At 41.1% G+C, this 14651-nt stretch overlaps 1 long non-coding RNA gene across 1 annotated transcript; it reads left to right on the forward strand.

Moving 5' to 3' along the window:
- The first annotated feature begins 3276 nt into the window (after window positions 1–3276).
- On the forward strand, window positions 3277–6034 carry LOC132885870 (uncharacterized). Its single transcript, XR_009654629.1, has 5 exons — window positions 3277–3364; window positions 3470–3530; window positions 3611–3670; window positions 5739–5818; window positions 5974–6034. It is a non-coding gene; the product is annotated as an uncharacterized LOC132885870 (long non-coding RNA).
- Window positions 6035–14651: the final 8617 nt, after the last annotated feature.

Genomic DNA, 14651 nt, shown 5'->3' on the forward strand with positions numbered 1-14651 from the left:
GGTTAGTCCGGTCCCTGAAAACTCTTTCCCGTCTCACTGCTCTTTCCATCAATACAGCAAGCCACATATTTTGTGCCATTTCTCCCTTGTTGCTATTTTGTCTGTTATTTCTGTGTTATTACCATGGTGATATAGCCCTTAGACCTATGTTACGCTACGTTCACACTGCAAGGCTTAATGCTCAATTCCGATTTTTTTGTGAAATCCGATTTTTTTGTGAGGTCGTTCACATTAACAAATATATGCGACTTGTATGTGATCCTCAGTATGAACGAAAAGCGACCTAAAAGTGTTCCGCATGCGCATTGCAGGATACGACGACGTCACACGCAGTGAGCATGGCCAGTGTTTACAGAAGTAAAACCGCCCGGTTGCGGTATGACCCATCTAATCTAGCTTGAATAGCTGTATCCCCCCCAAATGGAAATCAGCTCCCTAACCTCTGCGTCCTTCCATTGAGAAGATTCAGAACCTTCACAGCCCGAAGCGTCCCTCGCATTGATGTCATGCGCAGGGGCGCAGATACGTTTTTTGAACTGGGGGGGACAAAGCTGCCAGCAAACCAACCCCAACCCCGATATGCCTGTCAAACTTGTTGTGGGTTACCATAGCAACCAACCTCGAACACCTGTGCAGTCTGCGCAGCTCAACCAACCGAATATCAGTCTTTGTTTTGTTTTATGCGAGTTGTTGCAACTATGTATACACTGCCGTGCACCTCAATAAACCAAATGGTAATTAGTCTTTTGATTTTTCCGTGAGGTTTGCCTTATGCAAAGAAAGACAGCATAGACGTTTTTTCCTCCCTATAAGTGGGGGGGACCGAATGAGGTGAATTTAAATCTGGGTGGGACCCTCTATCTGCGCCCGTGATTATGCGCCATGTTGTTGTAACTTTTTTTGAGAGACCCGCTGCCTACTTCAGCGCAGAATAGTGACGTTTGTGGCTTGTTGATGACGTGTAAGTCGGATGAATGCGACCTGGCGGTTCAGACTGAAGTCGCATATGAAAAGAGCGGATAGGAATCGGAATTAGGACCACATATCCAAACGGCCTGGGTCGGATTTGAAAAAAATCGGATCTGTGTCTTTCATATCGTCAATAAAAGATCGGATACAGGTCACATATGGGCGAAAAGATCGGATTTGAGTCACTTCAGCCTGCAGTGTGAACGTAGCCTTAGACTGGGGGGGAGGGTGTCTTATTTTTTAAGTCTAAAATTAGACTTAAAAAATAAGTCTTAACTTTTGTGAAACTGTCTTACTTGCATTAGACTGGTCTATAAAGAAACTTAAGACCAATCTTAACCCATAGACCAGTCTAAACTACTTTAGTGAAACCGGCTGCTGGTTCTTTCTGACACCACTGAAATTGTGATTGAGAGTGGATCACTTTTTCATCTTCTTAATGAAACAGCAGTGTTCATCAGAGAATCACATCAGAGGATGAATATATGGGAGAAAGCCACAGCGACAGACACAAGCGCATAGCACCCATTGGAGAGACACGCTGGTGGGCAAAGCATGAGGCGTTAAAGAAGATGTTTGGGTCCTTTGGAAATCCCCAGGACTGTCTTTATGTTGATGTTCTGTGCACCCTGTCAGCCATTCAAGAGCAAAAAACAGTAAAAGGCAATGTTCGAACCAAAGCAAGAGGTTACAAAGATGGCCTGCTGAAACACGAGACAATCCTGACAGCTCAAATATTCTCATGAATATTTGAGCAGACAACGCCCCTGTCAAAATACTTACAAACAGGAGGGATGGACATCCTCTCTGCCCACAGGATGGTGCTCTCTACACATGAGGCCCTAAAAGAGGTGGCAAGAGATTTCAGCGCAGTCAGGGGTGCTGCTGACAATTTTGTGAAGTGGGCAAATGAGAAGCTGGAGGAGCAGCAGGATGAGGAGATGGACATGGAAGTGGAGGCTTCACTACCTCAAAGAAGACCGAAAAATAAGAAAGCCATGCCAGGAGAGATGGCAGTGGATGAAACATCCAGTGATGCTTTCAAAACCTATGAGGTAAAGGTCCACAACGAAATAATGGACACCGTTATTGAGGCCATTCAAAGACGATTTCTGACACATGGCAGTTTATATGCAGACTTATCATTTCTGGACCCCAGACACTTTCCAGATATCAAAATTAGTGGTGTTCCTGATTCTGCACTCCAAGATCTGAGCAGGTGCCTGATTAAATTTGACAGTTCTGCAACAGTTAACAATCTGCAAAGCTTGGCAACCTAGTGGGAAATGCTGAAACGATCACCACTGGAAGCATATGCATCCAGGACTGTAGAGGAAGGACCTGATGAAAACAAGGAGGAGATGACAATTATCAACAAAAGCTGTGCCTCTTGCAAGAACTGCCCACGAAAATTAACCATGGTTTTGCTATGAAAACTAACCATGGTTTTACCATGGTTTATAGTTATTCATGGTTTTCATGGTTTTTTTGGGTAACCATGAAAACCATGGTGCATTTTACCTCAATGTTCACTTAAATTTTTAGGTTCTAAGTAAATGTTAATGTATCTGGGCTGTTAATCGAGATCCTTCTCTACAGCATTGACTGTTGGACGAAAGCATGGTAATACTACAGTTAGTGCATCGTTTTAAAAACCATATCCCTTTTAAACTAATTTCGTAGTTACTATGACCTATTACACATACAACTATGATGCTACCACAGCTACTGCAGTACTATGGATAAACCACAGTAATACTATGGTTGGTTCATAGTACTTAGAATCACCATGAAATACCATAGTAGATCCATGGTTACTACCATGGATGAACCATAGTAATACTATGGTTGGTTCATAGTACTTAGAATAACCATGAGATACCATGGTAGAATCATGGTTACTACATAAAAACCATGGTAAAACCATAGTAAACCATGGTAGATTCTCCTTCGATTCAACTTGCTCACAGATGCATATCATCATGTAGCTCTTGCATACAAATATTTACTCACCCTCTCAGTGACACAAGTCGCTTGTGAATGGTCATTTTCGACCCTTAAATTCATCAAGAGCAGACTGAGGAACAGCATAAATGCAAGTAAGTTAGAGGCCTTCATGTTGATGTCCTCAGAAAAGGACATCCTCATGGGTCTCGATACAGACACCATCATTGACAGAGTTGCAGAAAAAAGTGAACTACTTCGGAAACTCCTACTATACTGAGGTAAGGTTTTTTTTTTTAAAATATTAACACTAGCTATATTATTCAGCGAAATGTTCTATTCAAAATTACATGAAATTGGGACACAAAAACATCCCCTTTCATTGATTCCTCTTTTTTCCTCTTAGGAAGCCCCTGTCTCTCAGGTTTTGTTGACTGTTCATTGTCACAAAGTAAGCAATATAAGTATGGAAACTTATTTGTTTTTTTTGAAATATATTTATCGTGATTTTTTGCCATCAACATTCATTGTATCCTTTTTCTGTTACTATTTTAAGGTTCCATTTCAGGATACTCATTCACCATTGTTCACGAGATTGACAGGCATTTGGGTTCTGGGTAAGTATAGATCAATCTGATTTTTTAGAAATTAATATTTAATGACGATTTCATCATTTATATGTCTGCCATTCATTTAGGATGCCATTTGAGAGGATTTTGTCATAGATATTCAGGGGTCATAAGTCATGATTCAGCAAGTAAGTGCACAATGCATTTATGTGCCTATTTATCTGGCTTTCCCAATGTTTTTCCAGTTAGTAGTCTTTGTAATGCTTTCACGCAGGGCCGCTGACAGCTTTGGCTGGGCCTGGGACAAAATGCTCTGAATGGGCCCCCCCAACAACCCCCCGGGCCAACCCACACACACACCCACCTCTCTTATCCCAGTCTCTACTCACTCCAACCCTTAAATGACAGGTATTCAAAAACCATTCAACCGGTCAACAACCATTTCATTTTAGCATTTCAACATTTTTACAGTTTTAACATTTCCTTAGTCTGCAACTATTCAGGTGCGAAATGCAATGCGCCGGACTTTTGTTGTGCGTGCGTGCGTACTGTCCAGTGTGAAAAGCAGAGAAGAACACACCGCTCGAGAAACAGCGGGATATGATTGCTGGCTAATGTGAATATTCTTAGCTTCAATCAGACATATGAAACACAATGTTATTAAGCCGTTGTGGTTATGAAATGATTCAATGCCCTTTGCGTTTGATATGGTGTTCAGTGTGACTTGCTCTCCCCTCATTTGTAACATGAATTGCGTGCCTTGGTTGGGGTTACTTTACGGGGCTGGAAAAAGTTGGCTGTGTCTTACCCAGTGATGGGAATAACGGCGTTAGAAATAAACGGCGTTACTAACGGCATTACTTTTTTTAGTAACGAGTAATTTAACTAATTACTTTTTACATCGTTATAACGCCGTTCCCGTTACTTACAATAAAATACTATGCGTTACTTTATTAAAGCTGTTCTCATCTGGCACGCTGCTCGTTCAGCCTTTCTTTACTCTGTTTTCGTGTGGGGTGGGGAGACACGAGACAACTGCACAGTAAGCCAATCAGAGTAGATTTGGACAACATACGTAGGTAGGCCACGCCTACTGCGTGCTCTTTCAATCGGAAGACACAGCGATGGCGAGCGGTCAGCCCAGCACTGCGCTTTCACATTGGAAATACAGCCATTACTTTTCATTACTTGAAATAAAAGGCAAGAGTGTTTACGTGCAATGCACATTATGTCGAGGAACAAAGCGTTTGTCCTCGTCAGTGGCCAGTAATTAGTAACATAATTTTAATAACTACAAAAATATATTACATTTGATATATGTCTTATCTCACATTGTCCCACAAAAATATTAATATAGTGTAGATAACGTTACTAATTGGTTCTGTTAAGTGTCCATTTCAGTCATTAAACACATTTAACATTCACTTTTATTATGATTACACTAATTGAATTTGATTTTTTTTGAGGGGGAACAAAATGCAACGGAATAATTACTTTCCCTGGTAATTAGTTACTTTTATGACAAAGTAACTCCGTTACTAACTCAGTTACTTTTTGGGAAAAGTAACTAGTAATTATAACTAATTACTTTTTGAAAGTAACGTGCCCAACACTGGTCTTACCTGGCTCAGCTGCCCCACTGCCTTTGCTAGTACCTGCTGCATCATCCGAATCTTTTTTAAAATATTTATGCAGTGAGCCCCTGAGTCTCTTGGTTTCTTCCTCTCTTTTTCTCTTTTCTTTTCTGTGCTCCTGACTTGTGCATGTTGGCAAATGGCACGCATGCTGATTGTCGAAGCGCTATGATTGAACGATGTCGTTTTTTTCCCCTTAATCAAAGAGTCAGACCAAACCATTTTTGCATTAGGGGTTGTAGGGGGTTCTTGATTACTTTTTCAAAGACAATAAAGGTAAAATATCTAGAAATCATTTATTGAATGCAAATATAGCACATTTCTCCCCCAAATCAACACATTTTGAAATGAAATAAAATAATCACAACTTCATGAGAGCCCAGTTCTGGGCCCTCCCCATTCCTGGGCCCGGGACAACATACCCGTTTGTCCCCCCCTGTCGGCGGGCCTGCTTTCATGTACATGAAACATCTATTCTATCATCTATTACTCTTCATCATCTATTCTATCTATTCTAACATCTATTAAAAATATTTGAAGCTGTCATTTAAAAGTGAGTGTAAACTTGTTCATGTCTCACCTCTCTTCATCTCCCTCTTTATGAAATCCTGCTCCTCTGAAGGGTCTTCTGGTGTACATAGATGTTCATAGGATCATCAGGGTATGAGAGCGTTTGTTCAAGTCAAGTGAGCTATCTACCAAGTGAGTAAACATAATACACCTCACTACAATATAAAAGTGTGATGACCCTGAGGTTGTTTTGAACATTTATTAACTTGTATGTACCTAACCTTAAATTGTTTTAATGTCTTCCTTTTCCTTTCTGTCTGTGTACTTGTGTGTGCGATTGGCTGCAGGTGGGATGATTACGAGAGTGACTGTGTCAGTGTGTAGGTGCGTCCAAGTAGCAGATTGGACTGAAGACTGCAGATAAGGTCGGTTCCTCCCAGGTTCTGGGGGCTCTCTTCCAACCATGCCCCATTGTGTGCAAGAAGCATTTTAAATAAATCATTGACTGCATAGTTACTGTGCATTTGTTGGTGTTTTTTGGGGGCCGGGAATTCTTGCTTTAAATGTTGCACCATTTCCCCTTGGCCTTGATGTAACAACCGTAAAAAAAATGTACATTGCTTCACGGAAAACATACTTAAACAAGTGCAATGAGAGATAGCAACCTGGCCCCAACCGGTGTGTTTGGCTCCCCGTAAAGACGGCACACACGCACACTGCAGGGGGACAGACAGACAGACTAACAGACGGGGTCATTGCAATACCTGGCCAAACCTCCTCCGGGGGGGCAGGTTACTAGTCGTTTGTACTCCGGTAATTATGAGCCTGTCGAAGTCTTAATATTGGCCTGCCTAAGTCAAAAATGCCCGGCCCGTTTTTTTGTCCCAGTCCAGCCCTGATATTAGGGTACATTCTGCTAGAAAATATCCATTTTCACCCTAGTATGAACATAACCTGTCTAGCCTGTGAAGTGTGGGGAATATGCATGGTCACCATGCTCTGATCAGGTTATTTGTGTGAATGACCAATTATATAAACTTGTACACCAAGTTACTCTTTAACAATAAAAAATGTAACAGGTTTGTGTGCATTTCCAAACAAAATAAATGTTTATTAAAATATAAATGATGAACCAAGCATTACATTAGGAACTCAAATGTAAATATGTTTATTAAATTAAAACACACACAAAAAAAAATTATAAAATAAGGACTTAAAAGGTGTTACACCAATCTACTGGGATCAACTTCTTTACATTACATAAAACTAATCAGAAATAATAAATTAACACACAAGGGATCATTTTCACTTTACAGATTATTTTTCAAGAGGTACGCTTGTTTTGTGGCAACAAACATGACTAGCACCCCAGTAGCAAATTACAGTGAGATTAGATCAGATAGTAGGGAGCCATAATTGAAACTCAATCTTAACCCTGTCAAATGTCTACTGAAAGCTGATGGTGGCCAGTTTTAAAAGTAATTAGATCATCATCAAAAATCTACTTACAGATGAGGACATAAGCCTAGGTCACAACCGGATGTACGATTTTTTAGCCGTGCGATTTTTGGCGTTTCCCAAATCACTGCGTTTTTTTTTGTTCATGGAGAAAGACGCACGTTGGCTGTAAGTTTGTCTTGCAACCTGAAAAAACCGTAAGCGCCCGTAGAGTTTGTTTGACATGACAAAGAACCTCTGCGGCCAGTCTACGGCTCGAAAATCAGCACATCACACGCGCGCCCTCCGTGCATTTCACGCGCGCCCTCCGTGCGTTTCTTGCGTTTTTTGCACGTAGACCGGCCGTAGGAGCAAGTATGGCCGGTTGTGACCGAGGCTTTAGATGGACCTTACCAGATTTCATCATGATCTGACTCGACTTTGAGAAGCAGTTCTCCCTCCTTAGCTCTGCCTCTTTTATAAGACCATGCACCAGTCTTTGCACAAGCAACTTATGCACTTTATAGGCACAAGCAGTCATGAGTTACAACTGTTTGAATAAATAAGGCTCTGTCTTGTTAGTATTGCTTCACAAAGCCACATGGTTTAAAAATATCAAAATTTTTTATCATTATTGAGGTTCACACACTATTAAGTAGTTTGATGCCAAGATTGTGAAGAAAGGACAAACATACTAGGACTAGTTTGCAAAAGTAGGCTTTACATATTTTAGCAAATTAGCAAAAGAAAAAACCCTAAGTGGGTGAAGCTAAATGCTTTTTGGTACAACTTTGTTTGGAGACTCCAAGGAATCAGTGGAAATAAGAATGCCGGAAGTGTGTGCAGAGTCCGATGATCGCACGGATTGTATGCACCACAGTAAGGAGGACATTCGCACGCGCATTGGAAGATAAAACTGCGCGAACAATGACGTTCAACAGGAAAGTGTGTATTTTTCTCTTCATGTGGCTTTCATTTCAAAGCATCAGTAGACCAAGTCTAAACTCTCCTGCAATATTGTTTTCTATGGAAAACGTAATCAAGATTCAGGCTCAAGTACCTTCGCTCGGTCGGCATTTTAAGCACACCCGTTCTTCGTGTCTGTCACCAAACATTCTTGCACGCGCAGGGTTGGTTCTCCTGAGACGATCATTTATGACACTTCTGATGATCCAACTGTGTAATGATGTTCAGCTGAATCCTGGCCCAGCCGATACGCAAATCCCGTTTAATATTTCGCTGGCTGAAAAAGGTCTGAGAGTATGTCACTGGAATGTACGGAGCTTAAGCAATGAAAAGTTTGAGGAAATACGCGCTCTCCTTACTACCAGTAAACACCAACTAGATGTGCTCATCATCACCGAGAGCTGGTTGCATGATGGAAAACTAGACTCCGAGATTCACATCCCAGGCTACAAGATCGAGCGTAAAGACAGGGTGGGCAAGAGCGATGGTGGAGTATTGATGTACATCTCAAGTGAAGTCACCTACAGCCGACAAAAAGTATTTGAACTGGATGAGCTTGAGCTTCTTTGTGTCAAAGTCATACCATTCAAGTCAAATTGTCCCTTATTCATAGTTGGCGCATATCGCCCTGATGAATCAGCTGAATATGATCGGAAGTTCGAGAGTGCAATAGAGCGTCTCTACATTACCGACAAAGAAATCTTTCTTCTGGGTGACATCAACATTGATATACTTGATAAAGAACAAAGTGATCACCGGCTGGTAAAATACCTATCCGGTCTTGGTCTGATCCAGCTTATAAAGGAAATAACTCGCCCCGCTAGTAAAACCTGCTTGGATCATGTCTATTCTAACCGCCCGCAGCACATCCTCACCACGAAGGTATTTAACTGTGGCTTGTCGGATCACCTCCCCGTCAGCATCGCACGGAAGTACAAGAGACAGTCCTCTTTTCAAGCGGAGAACATTATACATTACAGGAAATGGAAAAACCTTGACGAACAGGCATTTCTAAGTGACCTTCAAAACGCCCCTTGGAACGTACTTGACATGTATGATGACCCAGAGGACGTTATCCAGTTTTTCACCCGTACCTTTCTAGATATTGCCGACATACACGTCCCTTTCATCCGAAAACGGGTTAGGAGACAAAGGCAGCCAGAATGGATGGCACCCAATATATACGAACAGATACAGCATCGAGATTTCCTATTAAAGAAGGCCCGTAAATCAGACACACCGGAAGACTGGAGGAAGTACAGGGACCAGCGCAACGGTACTTTTAGAGCCATCCGTAATGCGAAGAGTAAGTATTTCCAAGATTTACTTGAGAAGAGCCAAAGTGCAAAGGAATTCTGGAAGCACCTCAAGAATGCCATGGGATCGCAAGACAAAGCTTCAGTCTTATCGATCAATAAGGACGATGCTGTCATCCACGATCCCCTAGAAATTGCTAATGCTTTCAATGAGTTCTTTGTGTCAGTGGCAGTCAAGTATAGATCATCCAGTGATGACGAACTAAACCTAAAGCCACTTATAGAGTTTGTGCAGGCCAAAGTACCTTCAACATCTAGATTCAACATCCCTGAAATACAAGAGGCCTTCGTCTATAAATATCTCAGAGGACTACAGCCTACTAAAGCAACTGGTCTGGATGGCTTATCTGCACATCTATTACGGGTAGCTGCACCAGCCATAGCAAAACCCCTCACCAAAGTCATTAATCTATCCATCTCCAAGAAAATCTTTCCAGCGTCTTGGAAGCTTGCTAAAGTAACCCCTGTTTTCAAGGCTGGTGACCATCTCAGTGTTGGAAACTACAGACCCATTAGCATCTTACCTGTTGTATCCAAGGTATTGGAGCGCCATGTTCACCTTGCAATGTATGATTTCCTCATTCAATATGGACTACTATTCAAACACCAGTCTGGTTTCAGACCGTCTCATTCCTGCGAAACCACACTTATTGAACTTGTGGATAACTTGCTAATGAACATGGATAATGGCCTGTTGACGGGACTTGCGCTCATTGATTACAGAAAAGCCTTCGACCTGGTCGATCACAGCATCTTGTTAAAGAAGCTTAAGGTATACCAGTTCTCTGATGAATCTTTAGAATGGTTCCGGTCATACCTGGAAGGGCGCTTGCAGAAAGTTAGTGTCCAAGGAAAGGTATCCAGCTCTCTTCCTGTAACATCTGGGGTCCCACAAGGGTCGATATTGGGTCCGCTGCTGTTTATTGTCTTCATAAATGATTTACCTTTACACGTGAAGAAGACCAACATGTATATTTATGCAGATGATACTACACAACTTGCATCAGGACGTGATGTCCACACAGTGGAAGCGTTGCTAGAGGAAGATCTTTCGCTTATAGATAAGTGGGCAAGAAACAACAAAATGGCACTGAATGCTGAGAAAACTAAAACCATGGTGGTGTGCAGTAGACCTAAGCACAGTAAGCTGGAGACGGAAGGCGAGTCCCTTGCTGTAACAATCTCTGGAAATCTTATCAACAGTGTAAAAACCAGCAAGTTACTCGGAATCCATCTCGATGACACACTTTCCTGGGCGGTCCATTCCGAGAAAACGGCTGCAAAGATATCCAAGAGACTGGGTTTGTTAAAGCGGATAAGAAAATTTCTAAATAAAAGAGCAAGAATTAGTTATTATAATGCCGTGATCAAGCCTGTCATGGACTATGGTGCGGTAGTGTAGGGAGATTCTTCAGCGAGTATCAGTGACACCATGCTACGTCTTCAAAAGCGAGCTGCGCGGATTATTCTGGATGCTCAATGGGATGCACCATCGAAGGCCCTATTTGATGAGCTGAATATCATCCCTTTCAAAGAAAAAGTCGCACGCGCTAAAGTGAAGTTGGTGTTCAAAGCCTTGAACGGTCAGGTGCCTGGTTATATTAGCGAAAAGTTCAAAGTTTATAACCAGATTCATCAAAAGAACACCAGGAACAGTAGTTGTAATGTAATTCTCCCAAAATGCAGACAATCATTTGGTCAGAAATCATTTAGGTTTAGTGCGGCGAAATTGTGGAACAGTCTACCGCGTGAATCGTCCATCGAGTTCAGCTGAAGGCTGAGTATGACATCATTTTTTTTAGAATTGTGTCACTCTATGAATTGTTTTTAAAATAGATAGAATATTTTTTAATTTTATTTACCTTTTTGATAGTGTTAATTTTCATCTTTGCTAGTTAATTTTATGAGGGCCATGTGTATGTTATCTATGGATATTTAATGTAACCCTCAATAAAAAATGTTAAAAAAAATTGTTTTGATGACTCATAGTCCATGAGAAATAGACAAAAATGTAAACACTTGTGCTCTATCGGACCAATCACTTCTGGTTGAGTAGCAGGAGGGAGTACTACCTGTTGACCAAGATTCAGGTCTTGTGTTTTGGTCTGCATGATTTGTTTTAAGGCATAAAAATGATAAGAAAAAGAAAGAAAAGAAGGAGGAGGACGAGTTGAAGGAAAAGAAAAATCCTAACAATGACAATAGGGTCTTTTGTGCTGAAAAGAAAATCTAATGTATAATACTTCTGTGATTCTCTGTAACACCTCTGTAATATTCTTTCCATCTTTTGTGTTCCTATAGTATAGTCTTATAAATTGTCCCAAATTATTATAAGATTCCTATCAGTGTACTAAAGAGTATTACTGATTGAAATTATATTTTTGTATAGTCAAATTATTATTATTATTATTATTATTATTATTATTATTATTATTATTATTAATAAGGCTACATAAAAATATTATTTTAAGAGGAACTCTCTGACTGGCAGCACTTCAAAACTGAAGTCTATAAAGCAGTCGAGGAGACAATAGGGAGGACCAGACCTGCCCCAAAACATCCATGGATCTCGAACGAGACTCTGGACATCATTGACCACAGGCGAGCTGCACGTCTTCAAAGAGATAGGGCCGAGTACTGCTGCTTCAACGGCATGTGCAATACAGCCATCCATTGAGACCGACAGAAGTACTGGGCCGAGCAATCCAGCAAGCTTGAGTGCGCTGTTCAATCCAATGATCAGCACCAGATATTCAGTCTTCTCTGACAGGCAAAGGCCAGCCCACAACAGTGCAGCTTCCTCAAAAAGGACACCTCTGGCAATGTTCTATCCACAGAAGAGGATTGCATCAACTGCCGGAGGGAACACTTCAGCCTGCTCCTCAACCACCCACCAGTCCCTGAGGACCCTGTTCTCACAGATGCTGCCAATGTGGCCAATGATCCAAACCCAGACTGTCCAACCACCTCAGTCACACCAGACAAGGTCAAGACTGCACTAAAGAAACTGAAGAATGGCAAAGCTTCCGGTATATACAAGATCACAGCAGAGATGCTCAAGGCTGGAGGCAACCATATGATCCAGTGGCTCACCCAAATCATCAACCATGTGTGGGTCCTTGAGAAACTTCTGGAGGACTGGAGACATGGCATTATCCTCCCATTCTGGAAGAGGAAGGGTGACCAGTTCGTCTGTGGCAACCACAGAGGCATTAAATAATAATAATAATAATAATAATAATAATATTATTATTATTATTATTATTATTATTATTACTATTATTTTACCCCCTGCCTCCTGCTTTGCAGCTATACGCAGAGTGAGGTGGTATGGCCATATCTTGCGCCTTCCTCCAGAACATCCGACAAAGGCCATTCTGACCTTTGAGCCACTCAGACCCGGATGAAAGAGACCCAGAGGGGCTCCACACACATGCTGGCTCGACGTCATAGCCAGAGACCTGGAAACCTGTGGCATGACCCTGCAACAAGCCCAATGCCCAGAGGAGGACAAAGCCGGATGGAGGAGTCTGAGAAAACTGGTTGACTCTATGCACTCAATGCAAGAGGATTTGGAAAGAGGAAGGAATTATTATTTTTATTTTATTTGCAAGGGTGAAGTCCGGTCATCCAACAGCCACAATTATGCTAGAAATAGGTAAAAACAAAAATGCCACAGAAATGGGCAGGGACACCAAAGGTTACTGCACAGTGAGTTACTAGTAGCTTATATATATGTTTCTGGACTGGTTATTAATTTTTTAACAGTGTTCAGGTAGTTCTGGTAGCATTCATGTGACTGCCAAAGATGAGAATGCACTTTCAAGGGGCAGACACCAATATTCATCCTGCTACACTTAAAGCAGCATTATGTAGGAATTTTACCTTAAACTATCAGCTTCAAAATAAGTTTAATGTTACATTAACTTGTAATAGGGAGAATGGCTTGTCTTCTATCTCATCTTAGTGTCTGGTTTGCGAGTTATAGCACTCTGTAACTCTGGTGGCACATCCCGGAAACCTCTTGCGAGAACTGCATAATGCTTTACAGCACTTGTTAGATAGCAGTCGGACATCATTACTGGTAATAAATTGAAATCACTTTGTGTCAGGGGCATACAAGTTTTGTAAGGTTAATTTAGTTGACTAGCTGTTCTTCGTACATTAGTATACCCCAGCATTAGATTTATCAGTATTAACAACATATTGTCTTTGGTTCTGTTTATGTTAGCTTAGCATGCTACTATTCTGAGTTGCGTGCAATACTTGTGCAAACTTTGACTGGCAAAAAAATGTCTGAACATGCATGTTTACTTCAAGAAATAAGTTGTGATGTGTCTAACGGCTAATGTGAAAACAATGACAACTGACAAGAGTGTATATCCCTGCCAATATCGCACATGGTTGTGCAGTGGTTAGCACTGTCACCTCACAGGCAGAAGGTTCCAAGTTTGAACCTCATGGCTGACGGGGGCCTTTCTGTGCGGAGTTTGCATGTTCTCCCCGTGTCTGCATGGGGTTCCTCTAGGTGCTCCAGTTTCCCCCACAGTTCAAAGACATGCAGATTAGGTACAATGGAAGCCACTGTAAATGGTGCAAGCTATGGTGGTTTCCCAGCCATAATGTATGTACACAAATATTTTGCTATGGCAAAGCTAAATAAATTAAAAAATTATGAAATACTTCAATTTTGGCTGAAATCTGTGTTAGCCCTGTCTCATGGACATGTGTAATTTTTCTGGATGACAAATGTTATCAAACCTCAGTCCTTTCTCAATCTAGCATGTAAATACACCCCCAATTCCGAAAAAGTTTGGACGCTGTGTAAAATGTCAACAAAAACAGAATGTGACTAGAAGAACACTTGGTAGAGTGCATACCTCCACAAAGTCACATATTCAGATTTGCATCAAAATCTAATCAATTATTCCTTGGCCCATGGCCCACCTTTCTGCAAAATTTCATCAAAAATCTGTTCAGTCCTTTTTGTGTTTATGTTGGGAATAGACAAAAAATCCTGGATCCACATACATATCTGGAGTTGCACCAAAATCTAGTCAATTATTCCTTGGACGATGACTCAACTTTCCTCAAAGTTTTATTAAAATCCATTCACTACCTTTTGAGTTATGTTGGGAAAAGACAAACAAACAAACAAATGGAGGTGAAAACATAACCTCCTCCAACAAAGTTAATGGAGGTAATGATTTGCAAATCCTTTTCGACCTATATTCAATTGCATACAATACAAATACAAGATAATTAATGTTTAAATTAATCATCTTTATTGTTTTTTGTTAATATAC

The sequence above is a fragment of the Neoarius graeffei genome, chromosome 5 (genome assembly GCF_027579695.1).
Source record: "Neoarius graeffei isolate fNeoGra1 chromosome 5, fNeoGra1.pri, whole genome shotgun sequence".
Classification (NCBI taxonomy): domain Eukaryota; kingdom Metazoa; phylum Chordata; class Actinopteri; order Siluriformes; family Ariidae; genus Neoarius; species Neoarius graeffei.